The following is a 27,298-nucleotide window of genomic DNA, read 5'->3' as shown; positions in this document are numbered from 1 at the left end:
TGAAGAGAGAATTTGGTTAACTTGCCGAAGAAGGGGGAAGTGGCGAGGCTGGGGCAGGGTTGGGAGACAGGAGGCCCTATTGAGGGAAACAGAGAAGCGCCAGGAATTCTGAAGAGGTTGCAGATTTCTGTGTCTGGGTATGAGCGCTCCCTCAGACCCCAGCAGCACAAGGCTTTCTCAAGGTCTGACTCTTCCCAGGAAAGCGGGTGGTCACCATGATCCCTCTCCCTCTCAAGTTGCTGAGCTGTCTCAAGTGCCGGCTGTTGTGACAGTTTCTCTGCTGGGATGATTGTTTCAGAGCACAGGAGACTCCAGCAATCCCTGGTGGATATTTAGACTCCACCCCTTTTTTCATAGCTGAGGGGCCAAGGGCAGCAGGAGGGAAGAGAGTGACTCCCCGCAAGGTCCAGCAAATTGAAAGAAAACCCACAGCTCCTCAATCCCAGTGTAGTTCTTTCTACCGAAGCACACCTCAGACACCTTCACTGCCTGCCCCAGATCAGAGCTGCTGACGACATGGTTTTTTTTGCATGAACTCATAGGCCTAGACTACCCCCCAACCCCAGCTATGAAACAGTCTATCCTAAAGAAGTTGGACACTCTAAGTTCATTTCCTATTGGACTATAATTCACATCATAAAACTGTTGCATGTTTATTTTCAAACAGATCAGGGTGAGGGCTCCCTGGAGGTGAATTGGTTTTGTTTTCTGGAAACCTCCACAGGACATGGCAATTTCAGGAGCTCACATGTACATGCAGAGTTCACCTTGCAGGAAGCCAAGTGGGGCCCTTCTTCCCCAAACGTCTTGGCACCCTAGGGATCCAAAGTCCGGACTCTTGGAATGGAAGGGCACACAGAACATCGTGACTCACCTGTCATCCATGTAGTGGTCCCTGAAATAGGAACGTCACATGGTACAAGCAGCTGCATCTCTTGCCCAGGGTCATTTGTAGAAAGAGATCAGAATAAAAGCTGACTTTGATTGAGGGCTTACAGTATGCTAAGGTGCTGTCCCGAAAGCTTGGCATGAGTTAAATCATTCCATCATAACAACAACCTTATGATATAGTGGCACCATTATCCCCATTTTGCAGATGAGAAAATTGAGACAAATTTCCCAAAGTCTTGTAGCCAACTAAAATCACATAATGGACATAAGCGACTGAGCCAGTAACTGAATCTCAACAATCAGGTTCTAGAGCCTGAGCTCTCAAACTGCCTGCCACCCTCCCAACCCCACACCCAAACACACAGACACTCTGACATAAATATCAATGTCAGAGGAGAAGGTCTTAACTCTCCTTCTTACTCCCATTGGAAATATACTTTTTGAAATAAACAGCTCAGGCTTTCTCTTTACCCTTTTGAAATATAAATAGCCCCTGAGTGTGGGTGGCATTAAGTCACTAATACTCTAAGCCAAGGCTTCTCAAACTAAAATGGACATACAAATTGCCTAGCCATCTCGTCAAAATGCAGATTCTCATTTAGTAGGTCTGTGAAGGAGCCTAAGATTCCACATTTCTAACAAGCTTGCAGGTACTGCAGTGGTCCAAGGAGCACACCCTGAGTGACAAGGCTCTAGGCTATTTACCTGAGTGCTTTCCTCCACCAAAAGAGGCACCCATAAGAAGGCAGCCAGAGGGTCAAAGATGGCTCATCAATTTCACAGCTGTGATGGGGCTAGCCCTCCTCCGCCCACCATCAGTAGAGCCACTAGATTTCCAAGCTTCAAGTCTCAGGCATTGGGAGACCTGGGGAAGGTCTTTGGGGTCACAAGAAACCGTGGGGTTGATATCTGCAGCAGCAAAGAGCAAAGCTCTTTGGACCAGAGAGTCCAGTATCTATACATCCCTGGCGGGGGCAGAAATAAGTGTATGGTAACCCCAGGGTCAGGAACAGTCAACACCAACATCTCTCTTACATCCTGCTGACCAAGAGGAACTGGCCCAGTGTGGCAGTTTCCACCTTCTTGCTGGGGAGTTTGGACAGACATTTCACCTTCCAGTTCCATTTGTTTGACATATAAAATGAGAGGATTGCACTAGATAATCTTTGAATCTTTCCCCTCCTTCCTATCCCAATCTATGAGTCTACAAATGCCTATACAATAAATAAAAATTCAGCCACTGTTCTGCACATCTAAATATTCTGATGTCCTTGTTGCCAACACCACATAGCAGGATATCAGACAGAACCCATTAACTTTCCAGTGGAGGCTGAACACCACAAACACAGCTCTCACAGGAACCTGGCCGCCCCATTCCTGGTCCCTCCCCTTGGGAAGCAGATGGAGGAGGCTGATTCCCCCGAGTAGCCAAGCATGCTGCCTGAGCCCGGAGACTGGAAGGCAGAGCCTAGTCCCCAGGGCTCTGTTTCACAGCCAAAACACACCGTGTTGTGTTCCTACCAGCTCTGAAGACCTCACACAGCCAAGAGAAACAGGCATTTAAGAGCAGAAAGGGGCAGCACTTGACCCCTGGCCTCTTTGGTCTGGCTCCCTCTGACAAGAGGACGCAAAGCACTGTGGCCTAGTGAGGGGCATGGTGGCCCAGTATAGCCAGCCCCACAGAGCTGGGCTCAAACCCCCAGGTCCCTGGATCTGAGCTGCAGACTCTCTAGCCTTTAATGTTACAAGTGTCTTTCCTTATAAGGGCTAGGCACAGAGTAACTGGGCCATAAAGTGAGACCATTCCTTTGAGTGACTGTTGATAATAAATCAGATACTCTCCAGATCTGTTCTCCAATCTGACAGAGTCCAAGAGACACTTGGAACCTGTATTGTGGAACAACTAAAGATCCAGGTTTAGAAATGCTTACAAGCCATCAATGTGTATCTATGTAATTCTAAATTTTTAGTAGGGGTGCCTGGGTGGCTCAGCCCATTTAATGTCTGACTCTTCATTTCAGCTCAGGTCATGATCTCACGGTTCATGGGTTTGAGCCCCACATCGGGCTCTGTGTTGTCAACACAGCAACATTAACACCACCCTATTCCCACCAACTTGCGCCTATACTCCTTCAGTAAATACTTTTGGAACTCTGACTGGCCAGTGGAGAAGGCATTGGTCGGTGCAAAAAAGCACCTGCAGGGGAAATTTCTCAACAAATGAAGTATTCAGTATTGTTTCTTTTTGAAAATGTGATTTAAGTGAGGACCTTGAACAGCAGAGCTCAGCATGCATGGGTGCAGGGTTAGAACAGAGTCAGGGCATTAGGGGGTGGAGGGAAGGGTGAATGCATTTGGATGGATTATTTGCCGGTAGAGGAGAGGTTTGAGAAGTACTGTGGTACAGACGAGCCAAGTACAGGGTACCAGGCTGGAGAACACAAGGACGCCGAGTATTAGGATCTGGCTGGGACAGTGTGAGTTTTAAAAATAAGACACATCAGAGAATATTGGACATTAGATACAAGGTTCAAGGGAACCAGGGCATGGCAGCAGGTGGAGCAGAGTGAACAGCCCTCCTCCAGTCAGAAAATGGCACTGAGGTTTTTTCTACTAACTCCATGGCTTGCTCACCAAGCTTTTTTTGGTCTTTATTTTGTCGTGAGGACAAGGTTTCGCTTGTCTCTTCCTTCTTTCCTCCCTGACACCCTCCTCTCCTCTCTCTCCTGGATCAATTGTTACCTCTGCCAACAGAAGGTGGTGGGACAGAGGGGAGGACCAAGGGGAGCGGGGTCGGTGATACAGACCCATACAACTCGGCACCACCTCCTCCATTCCTTGTAAAAATTGGGATAATATTACTAGCCTGATAGACTGGAAGCTGAACCAGATGTCTTCTAGTGTTCAATTCTAGAACTCTAGGAAACAAGCCAAGAACTCTCCAGCCTAAGTCTTGCTACCAAAATGAGACTCCCACACATGGACCTCATGGCATACCACTACTCTGACTCCACCCTGGGCAGCGGTCACACCCCACCAGAACAGGCTCCTTCCAGGTAACTGCCCAACACACACACACACACACACACACACACACACACACCTAGATGTACACACAAATACACAGCCATGCACATACACACACACACACACACACACACACACACATGTACATGTACACACACATACAGAGGCACAAGCACACACATGCACACACAGGCACAGACAGACACACAAATAGACACACATATCCAGATGTGCACACAGACACACACATGCACACACACAGAGACACATTTACCTACATGTGCACACACACACATATGCACAAACACACACCCAGGTGCAGACAAACACACACATGCATGCACACAAACCCACAATTTCCTCCCCGTTCTGTGAGATTTTATCCCCTCTCCAGAAATGAACACTTCTTTCTCCAAAACATAGCCCTTTCCTCTTTCCAAACCCTGCCCAGACTTTCAGTCTTCTGTGAAACCTTTCTGCATTAATCCTTAAAATCTGACCACCTTATTTATTCAACTGTCTACTCAACAATTTTATCTACTTGTGCAACCAGCTTTTTAAACTATTTCCTTTCATATGAAAATAATAGTATGCTCACAACCTTTCAGTGTGTTTGCATACCTATTATAGTACCAAACATAATGTTATGCAAAAAGCAGAAGCTCATTAAAAATGAGCTGAAAAAAAATGATCTCCACAGTGTCTCTATGAGGAATTAATGATAGTTAACATTTATTTTGCATTGAACAACATGACCACCAGCACTGTGCTAAGCACTTTATATACAATATCCCATTTCATCAATAACCCTATAAGATAGGCATTACAGATTTTTTATGTTTATTTTTTAAGTGTATTTATTTATTTTAAGAGAGAGAGAGAGAGCACAAGCAGGGAAGGGGCACAGAGAGAGAGGGAGAGAGAATCCCAAATAGGCTCCACACTGCTAGCACAGAGCCCCATGTGAGGTTCGAACTCATGAACCGTGAGATCATGACCTGAGCCAAAGCCGGATGCTTAACTGACTAAGCCACCCAGGCATGCCTAGATTTTTTATTTAAAAAAAAAAAAAAAAAAAAAAAAAAGCTGTGGCATAGAAGATTCTAGAATATAAGGCAGTCTGATTTCAAATGCCACACTTTTGCCACTGCACAAAACAACTGTCTTTCCATTTAACCATTAACTACACTGAGACACACAGACATTAAGTGAATTACCTGAAGTCACGTGGTTGGGGCTAGAAACCAGGCACTCTCCACTGAGCATCACCACCTCTTTCCAGCTTGGCAATTGAACTCTTCCTTCCATGTGAGAGAAGTGTATACATGAAACAGCAAGGACTTTAAAGCCAGGCAGAGACTCAGTTTCACCTTTTGTAAAAAGAAAATAGCAATAATTACCTAGCCAGGTTGCTGTGGGGGTTAGGACCAAAGAAGACCACGCATTTCCTGGCACAGAACTAGAGCTAGCTTTCAGCCTCTTCTCTCCTCCGGTCTCCACCCGCCCCCCTTCCCACACACTGCAGCCTGTGGGCAGTGTCCTTGTTCCGTCTGCCTGACCTCGTCCTTGAGAGCCAGTATCAGACCAAGCAGGCTGCCCTAAGCATACTCATTAAGAAGGTTTTGTCCCCTGACAATCATGAAGACACTGCAGAAATGGGATCACAGAACTTGTGTTGCTCATGCTTCATGGAGGCTCTCCCGCTGAGTAGTACAGATTCCATCCAAGAAAAAGACAACCACCCATTGTGGATGGGAGGAAAGCATCTGCTCCGGAAGGTCCCCCTTCCCCTGTTCATAGGGAACCTCTCCCCATCAGCCCTTCCATAAATTCTACCTGTGCACTCCAGTTGCCCTCTCCTGTCTTGCTATGGTGGCATGAGGCTAAATTAATTAATGTGTGTAAACCATGTGGAAATGTTTGGCTTGCCAAGTGCTCTTGATAGGTTTGAAATACTATTGGAAGCAGTGGAAATTGGCACGGCTATCTGGAGCAAAATTGATCTCACCCCCAGGACTCCTGAGATTGACTTTGGTTAATGGAGGCATATGCAGATAGAGCAGGATAGTCATTAAAAAACACTATGGATATATTTCAAGCCCTTACTGGGGAGCAAGGAGACAGAATTAAAAGGGAAAGAAAGACACCAGCATAGGGATTCTCCTGTGATGCATCAGACCCAAAGGGAATTGCCCAAGGTTAGGACAAGAGAAAGGGGATACCTACTAAAGTGAGGCACATGGGGCTGGGTGGGTTTGGAGAGGCAAAAATCCAGTCCTAAAATTATGGGTGCTTGTATTTGTGAGCACTCAGAGGATGGGCAGGTACATAATGCCCTTCCCTAAACAGACTCCTCTTTGCTTCTGCGACTCCATCAGCTCCTGAAAAAGGAGGAAGGGGAAGAAGTACCCTAGCCTGGGGCAGGACTTACTGGAGGGAACCAAGAGACCTGCCTCAGGCAAGGGGCTGGGCTTGGTTCTCTCCTAAGGGTGGTATTATCAGAGGTCAACCAGAAAAGCAGAACCAGTAGAAGATAATACATAGTACAGAAAGAGATTTATTGCAAGAAACTGGCTTATATGATTGTGGAGGCTAACTTGGCAGGTCCGAAATCCACAGGGTGAGCTGGAATTCTCAGGCATGGGGTGAAGCTGTTGTCCACAGGCAGAATTACTTCTTTTCTCAGAAAAGCTTCAGTTCTGCTCATAAGGAATTTCAACTGATTGAATCAGGCCCACCCAGATCATCCAGGATCATCTTCTTACTTAAAATCAGCCAATCATGGACTATAATCACATCTACAAAATACCTATGTACCAACACCTACATCGGTACTTGAGTAACTAGGGACATAGCCCAGCCACACTGACATGCTAAACTGCCCATCACAACTGCTCTGTCCTCCCGCCACTCAGCCCCCACCTCCTCTACTGTCAGACCCACCCACCTCCTACTGAAGCCTCCCCATCTCACATGGCTCTCCAGTGTCCCAGTCCTCCAGGAATGGCCCTGTGAGCTGTCTGCCAGCCAACCCTATCAAAACCAGGTCTCCAAGATAGAGTGTTTGCATGGCTTCTCCCTGTCATCACTTTTCCAGCAGCTGCCTGAAATAGCCTCCCACCTGCTATCCCTGCCTCCAAATCCTCATTGTCAGGAGAGTGTATTTCTAATCTCTACACCTGGTCCATCTCTTTGGGGACTAAGACTCCTTCAGCAACCACCCACAGGGTTCCTATTGAATCATGCTTTCCTCAGAGTGGTGTCTAGCCCACCTTCTCATCTGCCCACACTCCCCTCTGTGCTTCTGCGTTTCCTGGAACTGACCACACTGCTCACCTCCATGCCAAGGCCCATGTTCTCCTCTGACCTTCACCCATGTCTTTGGCTCCCCACCTCTGCCTCCTCACTGAGGACTAGCTCCCCTGGTGAGAGAAGCTCCCTCTCTGGACCAGAACTACCTGTCTATCATCTGCCCCCACTGCAAACTGACCATCGCACCTCTGCCCCACTAGCGCCCATCCCGACATCCATAGGGCTGACTATGTGTGTCCTGCAAATGCTGGCTCAGTTCATGGACAAAATACACCAGCAGGGTTTCCTCAGCACCTTGTGTTAGCTTGGCTCCTCATGTTATTCCTCTGCCTGTAGTTCCTTTGGAAATTTATTGGGGGTAGGGAGTGGTTTTTTTTTATCCCTCTCCCTTCTCTGTCTTCCAATTTGAGAACTGTTTTGAGCAATGATAGTGTCATGAAAGTTTATGGTATACAGAAGTTACGGCTTGAGGTATTGAGGCCCATTTCAGGAACTGAAAAAAAAAAAAAAAAACCATAGCGTAGTGCAGCCAAGAGGGTAAGGCAGGCAGGGCAAAAAGCAGGGCTGGACACTGGTCTAAGGAGTGGCCATTGACCCTGAAGACTGCAGGGAGCCTTCCAAGTGTCCTCAGCAGGGCAGGGACAAGCTAAAGTCCATCTTAGGAGTACCCTCCTTTGGCAACAGGAGGAGGGGCTAGGAGACCAGCCACCTGGCTGTTTCTAGAATGTGCTTCAGAGGAGATGAGGGATAGAACTAGGCAGAGGCCAGAAGAGGAATCACCAAGATTTCAGGATCCAAATCTAGGGTGAAAATAGGAAACCTGCTCATACAGACAGATGTTCAGACATTTTTAAAGGAAAAATTACTTTACAGCCCCAGACTTTGATTCGTTCATTCAGTAAATATTATTTGAACATGTAATTTGTTAGAAGCCTAGAGATTTGACAGTAAAACAAGGTTCCTGCTTTCAAGGAGCTTCATCCCAGTGGGAGGGAAGGACAGGAAACAAATGGGGATGTGCCAGAGTGTCAGATGGTGGTAGCGTGCTGTGGAAAGTGACAGGTAAGAGAGATGGAAAGTCAGTGGGGGATGGGGTGCTACAGTAGAGGGGTGTCTGGAGAATACCTTTCTGAGGAACCATGACTAACCAGGAGAGGGTGGTCTACGCAGAGGAAGTGGCACATGCAAAGATCCTGGAGCAGGGGTGGATTTAACATGCTCTAGGCAGAGGAGAAGATGATGTCAGAGATGTAGCCAGAAGTTAGGTGTGGAGGCCAAGCAGAAGGCAGAAGGACTTCAGCTTGTGTCTACACAAGCTGGGCAGTCTCTGGAGAGGTCTTCAGCAGGGAAGGGACTCGCGCTACGTATTCAAAGGACCACTCAGGTTGCTCCGGCTGGACTGAGGCAGGCACAGGAGGAAGCTGAGACACATAAACAAGGAGAAGGATGATGATGCCTTAGGCGCCACCACTAGCAATGAAGGCAATGAGAAAAGCCAATTCCAGATGTAATTTAGAGGTGGAACTAATAGGAATTGCTGCTACATTGCAGTGTGGGGTGTGAGAGAGAGTCTAGAGCACTTGGGTGGGGGTGTCTTAGTCCATTCCAACTGCTGCAACACAAACCATTGACTGGGGTGGGGGGCTCATAAACAACAAACATTTATTTCTCACAGTTCTGGAGCCTGGGAAGTCCAAAATCAAGGCGCCCCAGATTTGGTGTTCGTTCTTTGTTCATAGACAGCTATCTTTGCTGTGTCCTCACATGTCTCTTTTACACGTGCACTAATCCCATTCGTGAGGGCTGCACTCTCTTGACCTAATCACCTCCCAAAGACTCCACCTCTTAATACCATCACATTGGGGTGTAGGTTTCAACATATGAATTTGGGGGACACATTCAGTCCATAGCAGTGAGTGACAGTCTCTCTTACTGAGACTGGGGACCTCAGGCTGATCAGGTTTGTGGAGGTGCAGGCTAATCAGTATGTACCCAAGCAGAGGTACCTGACACATCTCATATCTTTACTTTTTTACTAAATAGGCCACCCCCACATTCACACAGCATTTGTGGCTCACATATACCATGGAGACCCTGAGACTCAGAGCATCCTCAAGTGCCTTCTGAACTCAGCAGGGGTTTGCAATTCAGTGTGCATTTACCCACATGGGTTATCTCTGTCACTCTTTACCCATCATAAGGTATTATACTCAGAGCCTCCTCTTTCCTGTTTGAAATGATCTCCCTGCGGAGAGATAGACAGAAAAACATCTGAGATATGGTGGCTTAAAAGAGGTGGGGATGGGGAGGAAGCAGAACCTCATTGCTGTGGGGGTGGGGTGGGGAGGATTCAATGGACTGTTCCTCACCTCCCTCATTTCTCCCACAGTCCTCTTGGGTGGTAGGTATTGGCAGGGCCACGTTATGACTTGTGGGGACCCTAGGCACTCAGCTTTCATAGGTCTCTTTCTCCATAAAAAAATATTAAAAATTATATTTTATGACCACATTGGTATTGAGATGAATATAATGCAGGCCGGATTATATGTGTTTTTTCTTTCTGATTTTAAAGAAAAATTAAAGCAATGTTGTGGTCCTGAAGACTATCATGGGCTCCGGGCACAGTGCCTGTTGTGCCCAATAGAGAAGTGTCCCTGGGTATAGGAACGGAAGAGGGTGGGTCTGGAGCGACAGCAGCCATCAGGAGACCTGGGCCCCTGTCCTAACTCCCGAACAATAAGCTATGAGATCTCTGATCAGTGTCTCCACCTCACAAGGCCTCCTAATCTCTCCAAGGAGGGGTGGAACTTGACCATCTCCTGGCGGCCTTCTAAGCAACAACTCCCAAGGTTCTAACTAAAGCATGCAGACCTCGAGCTTCATTTTTTAGCTTTCTGACCCCAAGGGAAGGCTCTTCCTCCCCCCTCCCGCCCCACCCCACTAACTACAATATTAAACTTGTTTTCCTTTCTGGATCTCCTTCTCTCATCAAATCATTTGCTGGTGTGTGCAGCCACTGATTTCCAAAAAGCGGCCATAAAACCATAATGAGTATGGAGATACCAACGTGAAATGACAGAGAGAAGGCCATAAACATTCAAATAAATATATAAATATAAACAAGTCTATAAACCAAACCCGGGAGGTATTTTAAACGCATAATGTAGCATTTATATCTCTTACTTTGCGCAGCAGAACTTTCAAAGGAAATTCATTTAATTCTATTGCTCACACCCCTAACCCCCATCCAGGAGTAATCGCTAATAACCAGCACAATTACCGCCTCCCTCCTGATGGAGAGTTCATTTCAGAAGCTCGTTCTTGAATTCATTATCATGCTGGAAATGAGTTGAATCACAGCGGATGTGACCACATGATGATCCCCCTGCTTCCTTCCAGTTGGGTTCAGCGTGATGCCTGCTGCAGCCCTGGCCCCTGCCAGCCCTATTGCAAAGGGAGCTGCCTCTCCGTGCCTGGCCCGATTTAAAGAAGCTTGTCAGGAGTTAGGAAGAGGGCACATGACTCTGCCTTATTATGGGCTTGATGGGTGGAGGGACACCGCCCACCTTGCTTAGAGCATGGCTGTGGCCCTCCCTCTCCAAAGGAAAGGAACCTAACCATAGCTCACGTGTCCTGCCAGGAAATGGCCAAGAGTGAACTGAGCAGCACCACGCATACACTGGCCGTTTCCACTGCTTCCAGGTCCTCATTCGTCCAGTCCTCAACAAGCCCTGGGGTAGTTCAGGGCCAGATACAGATTTAATGGAGCCTTTGTTTAAAAAGCAGGGGAGGGGTCTCTGGGCGGCTCAGTCGATTAAGCGTCCAGCTCTTGACCTCAGCTCAGGTCTTGATCTGAGGGTTGTGAGTTCAAGCCCTACATTGAGCTCTGCCCTGGAGCGTGAAGCCTACTTAAAAAAAAAAAAAAAAAAAAGCTGGGGAAACATGCAGTTAAGGGTACTAAAATATAAAACTTTTTTCATTCTTCCTTGGGTGGTTTCCTCTGCACCCCCACCACCACTCCCTCCCTCTCTCTTCTTGACCTGTCATAACCTATCATGATGTTTTTATCTGCTATTTAATGATGAGGTCCCAGAAGCTCAGGGATTCTTGCTAGGTGAGCACAGACTCTCACTGCACAGGGCCCCACCCAGTGACTAAGTGTACACACAAAAGATCCACTCTCTGCAGGTTTCCCTCCCACCAGCCATCAGATTGCCACACTGAGGCCCAATCAAAGTTGGAGAGTTGAGCCAGGGGTCTCCCCTTCCCACAAGCCCTCCAGCCCAGCCCACTGTGAATGCATGATCCCCAAGGGACTGCCATCTATGTGCCAGGTTCTGCTCAGTACCAGGAATGGGCCAAAGTGCTGCAGGGTGCATCACCTAACTCCAACCCTCCCCACACCTGTGCGCACCTGAGCACAGAGGGTAGCAGCAGTCCCAGGGTGAGGGGCCAGGAGGGAGAGGCCCTGGGCACCTAAAGGCAGTTGAGAACAGGAGAGGCAGCAGGAGGCAGGACTGAGTATAAGCCAAGGATCCAAGTCACCCCCATTCATGGTCCACTGACCTATCAAATTTCACATATAAAACACAATGTTAGGATTTTGAACAATTGAATAAGTTTGAATTATTAAGAATTTCAAGATGGTGCTTGTGGAGCATCAAACCCCAAGCCTGGGGCCCTTTTAAGCACAAGACTATATACAATTGCACTGGTCACATGCCCTTGAAGCCAACTCTGGGTAGATATTACCACAGTCCTAATTTTGCATATGGGGGGGGGTCTCAGGCCCTATAATTAGCCCAAGGCCATGATGCTGGGAAGTGGGGGACACTAAGACTCAAACTGCATAATCTGGCTCCAGAACCTCATTCTTTGCCATTTCCCCATGCTGTGCCTCATTCCAGTAAACCTGGCTGCCTCCCCTCAGGGTGATCAGCACAATACCACATGGTCTGGTGGAAAAGGCAAAAGAGAGTACGCACCCCAACCTGTACCATATGCTGACTCAACCAGCCACTGGCTGTGTGTCTTTGGGCAAGTCATGTAGCCTCTCTGAACTTTAGCCCAATCTGCCACCTGAGGGGCACTGTGAAGAAAAAATCTGAAGTAATAAAGGTACACTTATGGGGAAGCACCTGTCTTACCTAATACATATAAGACAAGTAGGAAAGCCTGACCAGAACTGGACCTCTCAACCATCTCCTTCTTTCCCAGGCTTTTCCCCACCCCTCTGTAGGCAACGGACTCTGACCCTGAATGTAGAGAGGACAATGCACATGCTTTGTAATATAACTACTCTGTAGCCACACAGTAAGAAAGGGACAGGCTGGGCCAGTTCCACCATTCAGGTTTCTAAAGGATGTAATATTTTATGGGTCTATGTACACCTGCTTTGAGTTCATCATCTTAATTGCAATGGAGATTTTTTTCTTATATGCATATAGTCCACCGGGCTAGCTCTCTCCATTGATGATCCAGGACTTCCCCTGCCCAGCCAACATTTGCACCACTGCATAGATGTTTGCTGAATGAAGTCATCGAAAGTCTACATGACGTTTTTCCTCAAATGAACTCATCAGATTGACCCAGTAGTAAGCATTGAAAGTAAGACTGAACTATTAGTAAGCATTGACTTAAGGGACCCAAAACTGTAGTAAGGCGAGAAAAAGCCTTAGGGACCCTCAACCTTTATGTCTTTTCTGCTGAACTAGAGTGACATGTGCTTCCTCAGACAAGCTTGGGAGCTTTCCTTTGGCCTCATCATAGAAGCTTCTGCTTTGGCAAGACTGGCTGAAAGATCTAAACAGTCAGAGCCTTTGCGTTGTAATTTATGTAATTTATGCCAGTAATTTATGCCAGCTGAGGGCGTGCATGGCCGTGTGTGATGCCCAAGGGCCCCCCATCTCTCCGGGATCCAGGGCCTGCTCGAGGAGTGCTAGTTCACTGCCCAGACCAAGACAAATATATTTGACAGAATTTCAGCTCTCAACTTCAGCCAAGAGAGTTATTTCATTAACTAATGGCCATAGACGAGGGGCGCTTGGGTGGCTTGGTTGGTTAAGCGTCTGACTTCAGCTCAGGTCACGATCTCACAGCTCATGAGGTCGAGCCCCACATCAGGCTCTGTGCTGACAGCTCAAAGCCTGGAGTCTGTTTCTGACTCTGTCTCTCTCTCTCTCTCTCTCTCTCTCTCTCTCTGCCCTTTTCCTGCTCATGCTCTCTCTCTCAAAAATAAAGAAACATTAAAAAAAATTTTTAAGGCCATAGATGAGACATACGATGGTCAGTGGTTGTTAGGAACATGTGTACATTGCTCAGTATAGCGCCTGGTTCATAGTAAGTGTTTGACCAAAATGTCAGTCCCTGACAAATGTAATCTCTCTTGGGGAGGCTTAGGGAGCAGCATGATTTGTCACTCCTTCCGTGGGGGGATTGGAGGCTATTTGCCCTAGAAAGGGACAGTATGAGAGTTGGACACCCTGATAAAGGGAGGACAGAGGTGGACAAAGGAGTGTGAGGCATGGCGGGAGCAGGGATTATGGAAAACTGAAAACCCCTTTTACCTCCTGCTCTGCTTTCCCATGGTCTGGCTCTAGAAAGCTCAGGAAGAGAGTTAGTATGAGGTCTCTGGTGTAATGTGAAAAACATCTCTACTCAGAATCACTTCCACTGCTTTTACTTTCCCCCAGAGACCATGTAATTGTAATGGGCACATGAGTTGGTCTTTCCTGAACAAACTCAGGTTCTTACAAGAGATCAGAAGACACAAAATATCACTCAGGTCCTTTCAAAAAAATCTCCTCTTGGATCACTTATTTCTTGAGGCCAAACAGCTTGTACTTCCTCATTGTAAAATGCAGACATTTGAGTGCTTTCTCCAGAGCAAAAATTGGTTGACACTCCCCACTGATGAATTCAAACATTTTGACTTGAACTTATTCAAATTCCCATCAGTGTAGTCAATGGATGTCACATCAAATATCTGTCAGCACAACCAGCCAAGTCGATTAGACACCTGGTCTTTTTAGTCAGCTAAACTTGTTATTTCTGAAAACAAAAATAAAAAAAAATCAAGATAAAAGTAACCTATCAGTTTAGTTAGCAACTGACTAATAACTTCTATCAAAAAGTACATTTTTGTCGAACTACTTTGATTTTTTTTCCCACTGAATCTACTAAATCAATCAGTTGTGTGTGGGGTGGGGAGGATATTGACCAGATGTGCAGCTTGCTGAACAAGCAGGGAAGTGAACATCAGAAATGAAATCATCAAAGAGATTCCATCAGAACGGCCACTGCTCAATCATCCACAATAACAATGAGGAATGGGATCCTGCAAGATGTATGACAGGTAGTCCCTAATCAGGACAATTTGCTGCACTGAAGAGCATTTTTCTATTCTTTCTAGAAATTCACCTTCCTGTCTCGTTTGTCCATAATTGATAAGAAAATGGGTGTGATTGCCCAGGGAGTGCTGATTTGTGTCCCCAATTGCCTGTCAACCATCAACAAGCTCATGGCAGGTTCACTGAAAACTGAAAGTTGATTGTATTTATTTGGGGTCCCTTGAGTGTTATATTATACTGAATTAATTCTGAAAGATATGATGCCTTCCCAAGTCCAGAGGATTACGATGAATTCAGTGTTTGGCACAGTCTATTTTAGACCTGAACTAAAGAATTAAAATCAGTTTCTTTGTTTAAACTGAAACCCTTCAACCTGGCCTTTGGCACCCTCCTTCTCTACCTTTACTCTTTTCTCAAGCCTCACCTCACCCTTTCCCAGCTCCCCACCTCCTCACACACCCTCCCCAGGATGCCTGGAGCCTTGATACTTACTGTTCCAGAGCTCTCCCTGCAGGGGCAGCCATTTAGTAGACCAAGTTATACCAAGGGATCTTTTACTTACTGTGCTAAATCTTTCCAAGGGTGCTTGTTTTTCAAAAGAGGATACCTGAAGAGGTCTATGTTTAGTTCAAAGGAGTAAATCACTAATGATATAATTTCGGATGCCAGGTAACTGGAGAGAATCCAAATGTCAGCAGACAGGATTTTAACAAAGCCAAGTATTGTGAAGAGCAGTCTTGCTTAGAGAATCCAAACATATTCACTCTTGAATGTATTCATGGAGAATTAAGTGGCCCACTTTTGTCCAATTCAAAACTTTCACTGGTCAGATTTTCTCCTGGTCATAGACATTTCTGCAACTGGAATAAACTGATTATTTATTGCTAACCACTCACCACCTACAATTCACTTTTCCAATTTTCCTTGTTGCCTGTACAGTGCCACTTTGTCAATCCCTGCAGTTTATTGACTGTGTTCTGATGGCTGGGGTAAACAAATTACTTCAAGAATAACTGGAGCAAAAAAGGCATTGCTTTCTGGCTTCTAATGATGGAGCTGGTGTGCGACCCAATTGGTCCTAATGTCAGCAGGCAATTCACCGTCATGAGGGTGCAAGTCACATAACCCATACTATCAGTGACAAAATTTTGTATGGTACATAACATTGACCTTGTTTTATTCTGAGTAAATATCAGATAATATCAGATCAAATGATTTTGCAGATAAAATACTCCCAAATTTTGAAGTCTACTCTTTTAAAATCCATTGAAAATACACTGCTCAGTAACAACTCTGCTTTATGAATGCATTAAAAGCATCAATAACCAAGAAGTGCACACTCTTACATTAGGGCCAGAGGACGTTTATTGGATCTGGGGTGTCTTGTACCGTTTAGACCCAAATCTGTCCTTAGCTCAGTGGTTTCCAAATTTCTTTACTGTGCAGTTCTACCAGAAAAATATTTTTGAGCAGGCACCCCAATACGTTTGTTTAATTACAAATTATATTTATGTATCTACATCAGCCAATATGTCAAGGCACAATACACAGGTCAGGGTCATCTATAATGATAGTCAATGTAAACCCTTTTTATTTTTTTTTAATATAATTTATTGTCAAATTGGCTTCCATACAACACCCAGTGCTCATCCTAACAAGTGCCCTCCTCAATGCCCATCACCCACTTTCCCCTCTCCCCCACCCCCATCAACCTTCAGTTTGTTCTCTGTATTTAAGAGTCTCTTATGGTTTGCCTCCCTCCCTCTCTGTTTGTAACTTTTTTTCCCTTCCCTTCCCCCATGGTCTTCTGTTAAGCTTCTCAAGATCCATATATGAGTGAAAACATATGATATCTGTCTTTCTCTGACTGACTTATTTCACTTAGCATAATACCCTCCAGTTCTATCCACATTGCTGCAAATGGCCTGATTTTATTCTTTCTCATTGCCAAGTAGTATTTGATTGTATATATAAACCACATCTTCTTTATCCATTCATCAGTTGATGGACATTTAGGCTCTTAACATAATTTGACTATTGTTGAAACTGCTGTTATAAACATTGGGGTACATGTGCCCCTATGCATCAGCACTCCTGTATCCCTCGGGTAAATTCCTAGCAGTGCTATTGCTGGGTCATAGGGTAGATCTATTTTTAGTTTTTTGAGGAACCTCCACACTGTTTTCCAGAGCGGCTGCACCAGTTTGCATTCCCACCAACAGTGCAAGAGGGTTCCGGTTTCTCCACATCCTCTCCAGCATCAATAGTCTCCTGATTTGTTCATTTTAGCCACTCTGACTGGTGTGAGGTGGTATCTGAGGGTGGTTTTGATTTGTATTTCCCTGATGAGGAGCAACGTTGAGCATCTTTTCATGTGCCTGTTGGCCATGTGGATGTCTTCTTTAGAGAAGTGTCTATTCATGTCTTCTGCCCATTTCTTCACTGGATTATTTGTTTTTCAGGTGTGGAGTTTGGTGAGTTCTTTATAGATTTTGGATACTAACCCTTTATCTGATATGTCATTTGCAAATATCTTTTCCCATTCCATTGGTTGCCTTTTAGTTTCGTTGATTATTTGCTTTGCAGTGCAGAAGCATTTTTATCTTGATGAGGTCCCAATAGTTCATTTTTGCTTTTAATTCCCTTGCCTTTGGAGATGTGTCAAGTAAGAAATTGCTGCAGCTGAGGTCAAAAAGGTTGTTGCCTGCTTTCTTCTCTAGGGTTTTGATGGTTTCCTGTCTCACATTCAGGTCTTTCATCCAATTTGAGTTTATTTTGGTGTACGGTATAAGAAAGTGTTCTAGTTTTCATTCTTTGGCTTGTTGCTGTCCAATTCTCCCAGAACCATTTGGTAAAGAGACTGTCTTTGTTTCCATTGGATACTCCTTCCTGCTTTGTCAAAGATTAGCTGGCCATACATTTGTGGGTCCAATTCTGGGTTCTTTGTTCCATTCCATTGGTCTATGTGTCTGTTCTTGTGCCAATACCATACTGTATTGATGATTACAGCTTTGTAGTAGAATGTAAGCCTTTTTAAAGTAGACTTCATAATTTTGACATTTTGGGGGCCTAATTCTTATTGTGGCTAATTAGGTTGTCATTGCCTTTACTTTCTAATGTGGCTGGAATCATCAGAACATAATCAGAACTGAAGAAGCAATAGCACCACTTTCCTGTGATTTATTTGGACTTATATTAGTCATTTTTTATGTTCTGAAATTTCTTCGTAGGACTCTTTCTAATCCATTTGTCCATTTTGTGTCAATCCTTTTGTACCATGGAAATTCCACTCTATTCCAGAATGATAATAATAATATTAATAACCAATAAGAAGCACTTATTCAGAAAGTTTTCCTCCAGAGCCTAAATAGATAGCCACTAACCTCCTAATCTTGCAACACTAAAGGTGTGGTACATAAGATCCATAAATGACATATGACAACTTGAAAAAGGATCTGAACCAGGATACCTTAAGTTTATCTCAATTTTTAGATAAAAATATACATAGAAGTTCTAATATGTATCCACACCCCAATTGACTGAGTGTCTTACAATACCCCTCAGGATGAATGTCCCACTTTGGGGACCCCTGGTTCTAGTTCACCTTAAAATGAAGCCTCTTCTGGAGAGGAGAGAGGAGAGGAAATTGGAGAGGTACACTGAGACCAAGTTGGACTTAATGTCCTGCCTGGGAGTTTGGGCATCCTGGGTTCACTGGGAAGCATTAAAGAGTCTTAAAGAAGGGGTGATATGACATGATTTGCATTCTTGCAAATTATTCTGAATGCACCAAGGAGAACGGATTGTGGAGCATACACAGATACCAGGAGTTATAACAGGAGGTATGATAATGGTCTGACTTAAGGCTGCAGCCTGGAGAAAAGTGGGAAGATTCACACGATAGTAAAAATTTGGTTATCCATTAAACTTGCCCAAGGTTAAACAGCTGGTAGGCAGCAAAGCTAAATTTAGACCCCAGGTCTCCTCACTCCCAATACAGTGATTTTTCTTCTGATTTGCCATGTCAGAGAACACCTGGTCCCTCTGTTTTATCCTCCCCCAGGGAGATAGGTGATCAGGAGCTAAGCCCAGATAGCAGCGTGCAGTTTCCAGCAGGGTGATGAAGGAAGGCAACAGGAAAGGAAAAGCACTGCCTTCTCCAGATGTATTTATCTTTGCAGGATCCATGAGGGGGCTCCATGAGAATCTGTTTTCTGGGTATTGAATCCCGTACTGAAATAACACACTTTCCAGTGACAACAAACTGAAACTCCAAGTGACTATTCATTCAAGTCCAGGCCTTAACAAAAGCCATAACCCATCCTTCTGAAGGGTGGAAGGTGATAGGGAGGTACCAACTTGGGGGAAAGAGAAATAGACTCTTGTAATCACTCCCACTAAGGGGCTTTCATCTCTTCTGTTGGGCTGTTTACAGGCCTTCTTCCTTTAAGCTAAAAAGTTAGCTCCTCCAAAAATTCCTTCCTAATTACCCCTTCCCTCTTGTCCCCTGCCTCCTGCCCCAGTCTCCTTTCTTATGGCATCTATTGGTCAAGGTTTAGTACATAAAACAGAAACCCCTACAGGTATTTTAAGCAGAAAGGGATTTAATACAGTAATTTAGGGGCTCACAAAATTGGGGACACAGTTGTAGGAGTGAGCTTTGGGCCAGTAATTACTCCTGAAACACTACAGAACTGACCTACCATAGGAGCTACTACCTCTGAGACCACCACTGAAACTACTGAGTTCAAAAACCCACCATTATATTCCAGGAATCAGGAAGCCAGAATCATGACGTCACTATAGCTCCTGCCCCTCAAACCCACAAAGCTAGTGGCTGAGCAGTGAGCAGCAAAAAACATCATCTGTCCATGACCCTTCTTTCAGGAGAAAACAGCTGAAAAGGCAAGACTTCTGCTTCACTTCTACCTTCTAAATTTTGCCTAATGCCTCAAATTGACAAAGCCTGATTTTATTCTAAAACCTCAGCTGCAAGAGAAGCTGAGAAATTTGATTTTTTTATTTTTTAATGTTTATTTATTTTTGAGAGAGAGGGAGACAAAGTGGGAGCAGGGGAGGGGCAGAGAGAGACAGAGACAGAATCTGAAGCAGGCTCCAGGCTCCGAACTGTCAGCGCAGAGCCAGGTGCAGACTTGAACTTATAAACCATGAGATCATGACCTAGGCCAAAATCGGATGCTTAACCGACTGAGCCACCCAGGTGCCCCTGAGAAATTTGACTTTTAACTTTCTAGCCTCTTGGATATAGTAAGGTACCCTAGAAGGATTGAGCAAGCCACCCTACAGGCTCCAGCATGGGATATCCTAAATTACATTCTGTTTTTTTAATGTGTCTAACCACCCCTCAGCTCCTGAAGGACAGAGCTCCTGGAGGTCATGTCTGTCACATCCTTCAAGGCTGCAAGACTTGCAGATGAGAGGTCCTTGCTAAGGACAGCCAAATAATCAAATGATGAAACACAATCACTGTTTCAGTACTTTCTTACTTTGCTTTCTGATTCTGTTCCTGCCTTTAAATGTTATTTCTGAAGTAAACCCCCTTGAAGATAATGCTGGCTGGTACTTCTCAGGTGTGTCCCCACAGAGTGAGCCACAGGCTGGCCATATACATTCCTCCTAAATTAGTGTGTTGATTGTGTTTCACAACTGATTCTCACCCAGAAGTGGTTTTTTTTCCCCCAAAAGACATTTTTGCCCTATGAAGTTCAACCAACAGGAAACGAATTTCCTGCAAAAGTGTGAGGCCAACAGATCCTTCTTATATGCACTATTGTCTCATTTTGGCAGCAGACTACCTCCAAATTCTAAAAAAGGTGCCCTCTACACTATTCTACAAGGTTGCTATGAGGATTAGATAACACAGAGAGCATTACCTACCACATAGTAGATGTCAGTAAGTATCAATTCCTTCCTTTTTCCTTCATAAAAAAGTATACCTTTCTGGGATTCTGCTAAGAGACTGGCTAATTAGATCTTTGAAGAGGTATTAATGGCTAATGTATTAGTTATCTACTGATGTGTAACAAATTGCCCAAAACTTAGCAACTTAAAACAAGAAAAATGTCTTTGGCCAGGAATCTGGGAGCAACATAGCTGGGTGGTTCTGGCTTAGAGTCTCTAATGAGATGGCTGTCATGATGATGGCTTTACTAAAGGCTTTACTGGAGCTGGAGGATCCACTCTTAAGATGACTCTCTTGTGCATCTAGCCAGCTGATGCTGGTTGTTGCCAAGAGGTCTCAGTTCCTCTCCACGACAGACTCCTAAGGCTGCAGTTCCCCCAGAGCAAGTGACCCAAAAATGCAAGGCTGAAGTGGCAGTGTCTTTTAAATTTTTTTTTCAACATTTATTTATTTTTGGGACAGAGAGAGACAGAGCATGAACAGGGGAGGGGCAGAGAGAGAGGGAGACACAGAATTGGAAACAGGCTCCAGGCTCTGAGCCATCAGCCCAGAGCCCGACGCAGGGCTCGAACTCACGGACCACGAGATCGTGACCTGGCTGAAGTCGGACGCTTAACCGACTGCGCCACCCAGGCGCCCCTTGAAGTGGCAGTGTCTTTTAAACCTAGCCCCAGAAGGGACAGAACCTCCTTTCTATGATGTCCTGTTGGTTACACAGGTCAGCTCTGTGAGTACCGGGAAGCAAGGGTCACCAAGGGCCACTGTGGAGGTTGGCTGTCACACTTCATAATGGCCTAATAGGGTAGGTGAACTCTTCCATTTACTGTCATTGTGATTTGGAAGGGATTTTGAATGTCTCAATGCAAGTTTGTAAGATATTCTTAGAGATACTTTAATCTTTGTCAAGATTTTAGCTCTGGAGCACACTCATTAGACACTCAGAAAATATGTGAAGAAAGAATAAATTTGTCCCTTAAGCAACATATAAACATTCTCCAAAATGGAGCAACTCAAGAGATAAAGCATCTATGGGGCTTTCTTGTGAATATATATGTATATAAATTATGCATTGTGTGTGTGTGATAAAATGTCACCCACATGGTGAAATAAAATAAAGTACTTGGGGGGCGCCTGGGTGGCTCAGTCGGTTAAGCGTCCGACTTCAGCCAGGTCATGAACTCGCGGTCCGTGGGTTCGAGCCCCGCGTCGGGCTCTGGGCTGATGGCTCAGAGCCTGGAGCCTGCTTCCGATTCTGTGTCTCCCTCTCTCTCTGCCCCTCCCCCGTTCATGTTCTGTCTCTCTCTGTCCCAAAAATAAATCAACGTTGAAAAAAATAAATAAATAAATAAATAAATAAATAAATAAAATAAAGTACTTGGGAACATATAAACTATAAAAAATTAGTGATAATTGCTGAATTCCTTTTTATGTATACATATATATATATATATATATATATCTTTATTCAATAGATAGGAACAGAAATGTATGAAATTATGAATTACAATTAAGGAATGGAATGAAATGGTATAAACCTTGACAATTCAATAATAATAATAATAATAATAATAATAAAATTAGTAAAAATTGATAAAAGCATATGAAAACAGTTTTCCTATTTTTCTTAGTTAGGAGGCAATCAGTACTACCTAAATATGAAACCTGGATTTTTTTTTAAAGATACTGAGTTCTTAATTTTTTAAATGCTTTTTCTGTTTTCTTAACCTTAAAAGGTTACAAAAACTAAAAATATTTCCCATGGTGAATAAACATTTATCTGAAGTTTAGCAGTTTCTCTAGTTTCACTTTAATTCATTTTTCTTTTGTTCAAGTCACACAAAATTAAATATGATACTTTCCGTTAAAAAACAATAGCTGAAAAAAACAAAAACAAAACAAAAATAATAGCTCATAAGACATTACCCTATTTCTAGGAAATAATTTTGTCTTTCCATTTTTTCTTTTGCTGCTCAGGAATATGAGCACAAAGGTATCTGGAAGGACAGCTCCCCAATGTTTATGATGGCCATTTCTGCATTTGGGAAGTGGCAGTAAGTTTCTGCATTCTTCCTGTGCTCTTCAGTATTTGAAATTTTCGTAGTGACTACATATGACTTTTTTAAACATGACAAGGAGAGGCTTAAACTAAAAAGATTATGATTATTGGGTGGGTGATACTATCATCTCATTTGAAGGCATATTCCCCAAAATGTTTATGTCTTAGAACCTCAGAAGCCCTTGAAGATGTTATAGATGGGCCATCAGTTTTGAGAGGTGTACTTTACCTGCCTTTTGCCGTAGTGGGTTGGTGTGTAGAATTAATGCAACTAAGACAATGGGTTTGGTTCTCCAAATGAGCCATTTGTCTTCTCCCTGATCTGTGATCCCCATCTGTACCCCCAACCAGAACTGGACCACTTACAGAGGCAAAGCACTGATCAAGGGGCCTGCAAGTTGGAGTCTTGGTTGAATCCTACTTCCTAGTTCACAGTTGTATCAGCCGGGTCATGAAGGAATTAGGAGCACCACCAAAAAGGCAATGGAATCACAGACCCTTAGAAGGATGGCTCTGTAAACTCTGAAAAACAGAAAGAAACAGGACACAGGACTCCTTCACATCCAATTAAAATATCTTTTCAAAGTTGATCTTGGAGAAATGATGGTATTAAAAACCTTTCTACCAACAGGGAAGTTTTTGACTTTCATGACTTTTTGCATCCCTGGCTTACCAGGTTTTCTCACTGAGCATTTTGTGGGGGACCATTCCTTGTCATATAGGCTTGTCCTGCATATTGCAGGATATGTGGCCTCCCTGGCCTTCACCACTAAATAGTAGTGGTACCCCTCCTTCATTGAGTCAACCAAAAAATGCTCCCCTCATTTCCACCTTCATTCTCTACCCACCCCCACAGTGGGAAGCAGGGCAGTCCCATCCCTGGACACTCACAGTGTACCTTCTGGTTTCCATGAGGACAAGAAGAACTTTGTCTTGCTCACTGATGAATCTCTAGTGACTGACACATAGTAGGTACTCAACAAACATTTGAATTAATAAGCAATATCCAATGTAGGATCTGCTATGGAGAAATTAGTGTTTTAGGAAGATGAACATTTCTAAATATTTACATCAGCAAATCTACTCTCATTAAATTCCTGGTAGTTGGAGCCTTTAGAGCTTATGAACAGCCCCAGAAAAGCCGGGAGGACGTAGGCAGAAACTGACATTTGGTGACACCTACGGTTCGTGGAGTAGTGTGCTGCTCAGCCCTCTACATGTTGCCTTATGAGGCAGCAATCACTATTCTGCTTCCCAGATGAGGAGGAATCCCCACGTGGTACATGGTAGATGGCAGAGCTAGAATTTGGCTGGACTCCCAAGGCCATGTTCTTTTGGTTCCACCCACTGTGACCATCCCTGTGGAGTTTGCTCATCAACACTCACCCTCCTTTCAGATGCTCTCGAGAAAACACATCTTCAGAGGTTTCACAACAAAATTTGTTTTCCAGTGATGTCCAGATAAATTCCATCTCTTCGGAGGCTTGACTGCATAAATATAGCCAACATATCTCTCCCATTACAGCAGTCAAGCTGCAGGGCGTCAGAGGACAAGCATCTCAGCAAATGTCTTCGGCCACTTGCTAAATGCATACTTTCTTTAACACTCAACTGTTGTAACCCCAAGTGGCTTCTTTGGAGATCTGAGGAAAGCTCATTTGGTTAGGGCTGGAAATTTGGTTAGGAAATCTGGTTAGGGCTGAAGGAGAAGAAAGAGTGGGATAAAGTTAGATTAAGTCCCCATCTCCACACCAGGATCCCTCTGCTTTTCCTTCTTCGGTAGCTGGTCCGGAGCTGGCTGTCTCTGGAACCACATGATGTGCCAGGGCCACATACAGGGCAGTGTGACAGAACAGCTCACTTCCTCTCCCCAGGAAGACTGTTGCTCCATCCTTCACAGGACTCATGCAAGAGAGGAGGAGGGGGGAGAAGCCTTGCCAGGGAGTCTGGCAGCCTGGAGGCTGTGGCCCCTTCAGAGCAGAGACAGAGGGCTCAGGAGTGCCCATCTGTCTCCCCAGCCCATCTCCTCACCTGCTCCATCTCCTTCTCAGCACATCCTCTCCCACCAGCACTTCAATCCTCCTACTGTGCTGTGACTCTGAGGTTTCTCTCCTCTCTTCTCTTTCTCCTTCCTCCTATTCTCCTCCCTCCCCTGCCACTTCCCTTACGTCTCCCTGTAATGCCCCAGTCCTCCCACTTTTTCCTTCCTGCCTGCCAATTCCAACTGTATTCCTCTTCTCACTACCCCCACGTAATGTCCCCTTCCACTCTGGGGGGGGGGGGCTTCCTCTATTCTGTCTTCTCCAATATGGCACGAACTTATTGTTTGATTACTGATGTTCTTACTAGTGCCCTTCATTCCTGCATACCCCCCCCCCACCCCAGCATCCCACTGATGTTCATAGCATGAGGCTGTCATGACTAAAGCCTCCTAACCTTGACTCACCCCAACATGAATCCATGTTTATGCCCTCTTGGGGCCATTCACAGCAAGGACCCAACCTCATCTCCTCTTTATGGTGTTGTCTGAGCTTACAAAGCAAAGGTGAGTTTTCGATTTAGGTATTTTCAACAATGGGAGGAGCCTCCATTTCCATAGGTGCTACACTTTTATTTCTGAAACTGTGCACCCCTTACAAACTGGCTTTCTCGGGAGCATGCCATGGTTAGGGCCCTGCACAGGTTGCGTGGGAAGCTGGGATTTAACTGCCACAGGCCAAGACACATGATGGAAAGGACTGGGGTGTTTGCCATCTCCTTTCATCTGGAGGTAGAGGATGTAAATGGTATTTAATGAAAATAATAAATCTAGCTTTGGTTTCGTTTTGGTTTTGCTGTTGGTAAATCTAATCTGGTTTCACTTGTTTACCAAATGCTTTCACCACTCAGCCAAAGTTCTGAAAAGAATGGAGATTGTGCCCAGGCCCTCTCCTCCTGCTCCCTTCTTGTAGCTCCCCACACCCAGTGCCTTCTCCCTACAAGAGCACTGCCCAGCTAGACCCCTGCCCCTGTGCTTCCCAGAGCTTATGAGTAAAGGAACCACCTGAAGGTCTTATTCAAATGCAAAGTCTGCTTCTGAGAAAGGGCCTAGAACCTGCACTTAGAAATGCAGTGAGGGTCTGTCTGGGTGGCTCAGTCAGTTGAGCGTCCACCTCTTAATTTCAGCTCAGATCATGCTCTCATGGTTGTGGGATCAAGCCCAGCATTGGGCTCCACGTTGAGTATGGAGCCTGCTTAAGATTCTCTCTCTCTCCCTCTCCCTCTGCCCCTCCCCTGCTCACATGTGCATCCATTCGTATCCCCTCCCCCCCCCCTTGAAAAAAAAAAAAAAAAAAAACAAGAAAAGAAAAAAGAAATGTAGCTGATCCTCAGCCTGCACCATGAGTAACAGGGCAATAAAATGTGTTCTGCAAGGTTCAGACACCCAAAGGTCCAGGTCATTGCTTCTCAGTCTGGGCTGCACATCAGCATCAGCATCACCTGGAGAGCTCTTAACATTCTCAGTGCCCATGCTGCACCCCAGACCACTCACTGAAGCCACAATCTCTGGAGGAGGAGCCCAGGATCACCATTTTTTTAAAGCTCCCAAAAGAAAGGTGGTTGTGTGCTGTCAGGGATGAGAATCTGCTCTCAGGGTTGAAAGGAAGAAGCATTCACATCTGGCTGAAGGGAAAGGGAAGGTGCCCTGAAAACAGCATTGCCCCCTACTCGCCCAGTTGTTTTTCCATCATGTGCAGAAAGTGAGGTCATGTTTGAAGACGGAGGGTGACTTGGGGAAGCCAGTGCCTGTAATGGCTCCCAAGCACATTACAGAATGCTCGGAAGTCTATCCAAAAGCATGGAGGATGGGGCAGTGGGGTGCTGCACTAGGAGAACCCCGCTCTGGGGCCCCTTTGTCTGCTGCTTAAGACCTGAGACTTAACACCATCCCCTTAACTGCCCTTCTTTACCTGTACCCAACACCACCCCCTCCCCCTTCAGAACACCTCCACTCTGTCTCCAGAAGGCCTTCAGTGTCACCTGACTCTGAGTTGTGCCCAGATTAGAGGCTCCAGGGATAGCGCCTGATGGGATCTGTCCCAATTTCTGCACCCTCCCAGGGACAGCCCTGCCTCCCCACTCTCATCCCTGTCACTTCTAGAAAATAAACATCTGTGCAGGGAAAACATTATCAAGGTTTTACTGAAAAGAAGAGGAGTAGCCCAGGGGCCTAAAGAATATGCCAAACTAAGTCCTTGGAGAGGTTAATTTCGGAAGAACTGTATCCCTGCCAAATGGAAGAACGGGGTTGCATACTGCCCCAAGTTGCACATAGGAAGTTCCAGTTTGAGGCCATGGTTCAGTTCCCAGAAGGAGGCATGTATTTGTACACATGAAACCTAAACTACATAAAGCCAGGCCCCAGGGAGAATGGAGGACGCACTAGCCTCTGAGCTCTGCATGAGGGGAGAGAGACATCCTGGGGGCAGAGCCCATGGGGTCAGTGATGGTGTTGTGGAAAGAGCCCAGGCCTGAGCATTAGGAGGCAGGGTCAGCCCCAGCCACTGTGTCAATGCCCTGTGTGACTCAGGTGAGAACCCTCACTTCTCTGGGCCAGTGAAATAAGAATAACACCACCCTGTCCCTCTCCCCATCATGGGATCATTCAGAGAAACAAATGCAGTTCTGGATAGGAGAGTACTTTGTAGAGTACGAAGTATTATGCGCACAGAGAGAGCAGTGTGGAATTTGCAGAGTTCG

At 45.2% G+C, this 27,298-nt stretch overlaps 1 protein-coding gene and 2 long non-coding RNA genes across 9 annotated transcripts in view; 1 reads left to right on the top strand and 2 right to left on the bottom strand.

The window, feature by feature from the left end:
- Nucleotides 1-5,822, bottom strand: part of LOC121032987 (uncharacterized) — a 124,780-nt gene extending 118,958 nt beyond the window's left edge. For 2 of the 4 annotated variants that reach the window (XR_005791634.1, XR_005791635.1), the window contains exon 1: nt 5,136-5,724. This is a non-coding gene — a long non-coding RNA (uncharacterized LOC121032987). Of the gene's footprint in view, nt 1-5,135; nt 5,725-5,754 lie in introns of those variants that run through there. The other 2 variants (XR_005791636.1, XR_005791637.1) reach the window with 2 other exon arrangements.
- LOC121032985 (urea transporter 2-like) overlaps nt 1-27,298 on the top strand; it is a 469,683-nt gene that overhangs the window by 407,367 nt on the left and 35,018 nt on the right. The window lies entirely within an intron of this gene.
- LOC121032988 (uncharacterized) overlaps nt 13,893-27,298 on the bottom strand; it is a 13,990-nt gene continuing 584 nt past the window's right edge. The window contains exons 2-4 of one of the 3 annotated variants that reach the window (XR_005791639.1): nt 23,945-24,257; nt 22,925-23,080; nt 13,893-14,280 (exon numbers count right to left, since the gene is read on the bottom strand). This is a non-coding gene — a long non-coding RNA (uncharacterized LOC121032988). Of the gene's footprint in view, nt 14,281-17,546; nt 17,871-22,924; nt 23,081-23,944; nt 24,663-27,298 lie in introns of those variants that run through there. The other 2 variants (XR_005791638.1, XR_005791640.1) reach the window with 2 other exon arrangements.

The sequence above is a fragment of the Herpailurus yagouaroundi genome, unplaced genomic scaffold (genome assembly GCF_014898765.1).
Source record: "Herpailurus yagouaroundi ecotype Mexico unplaced genomic scaffold, PumYag 142, whole genome shotgun sequence".
In the NCBI taxonomy this organism is placed as follows: Eukaryota; Metazoa; Chordata; class Mammalia; order Carnivora; family Felidae; genus Herpailurus; species Herpailurus yagouaroundi.
Note: the sequence above shows the minus strand (reverse complement) of the source record. Positions and strands in the feature narration are given on the sequence as shown.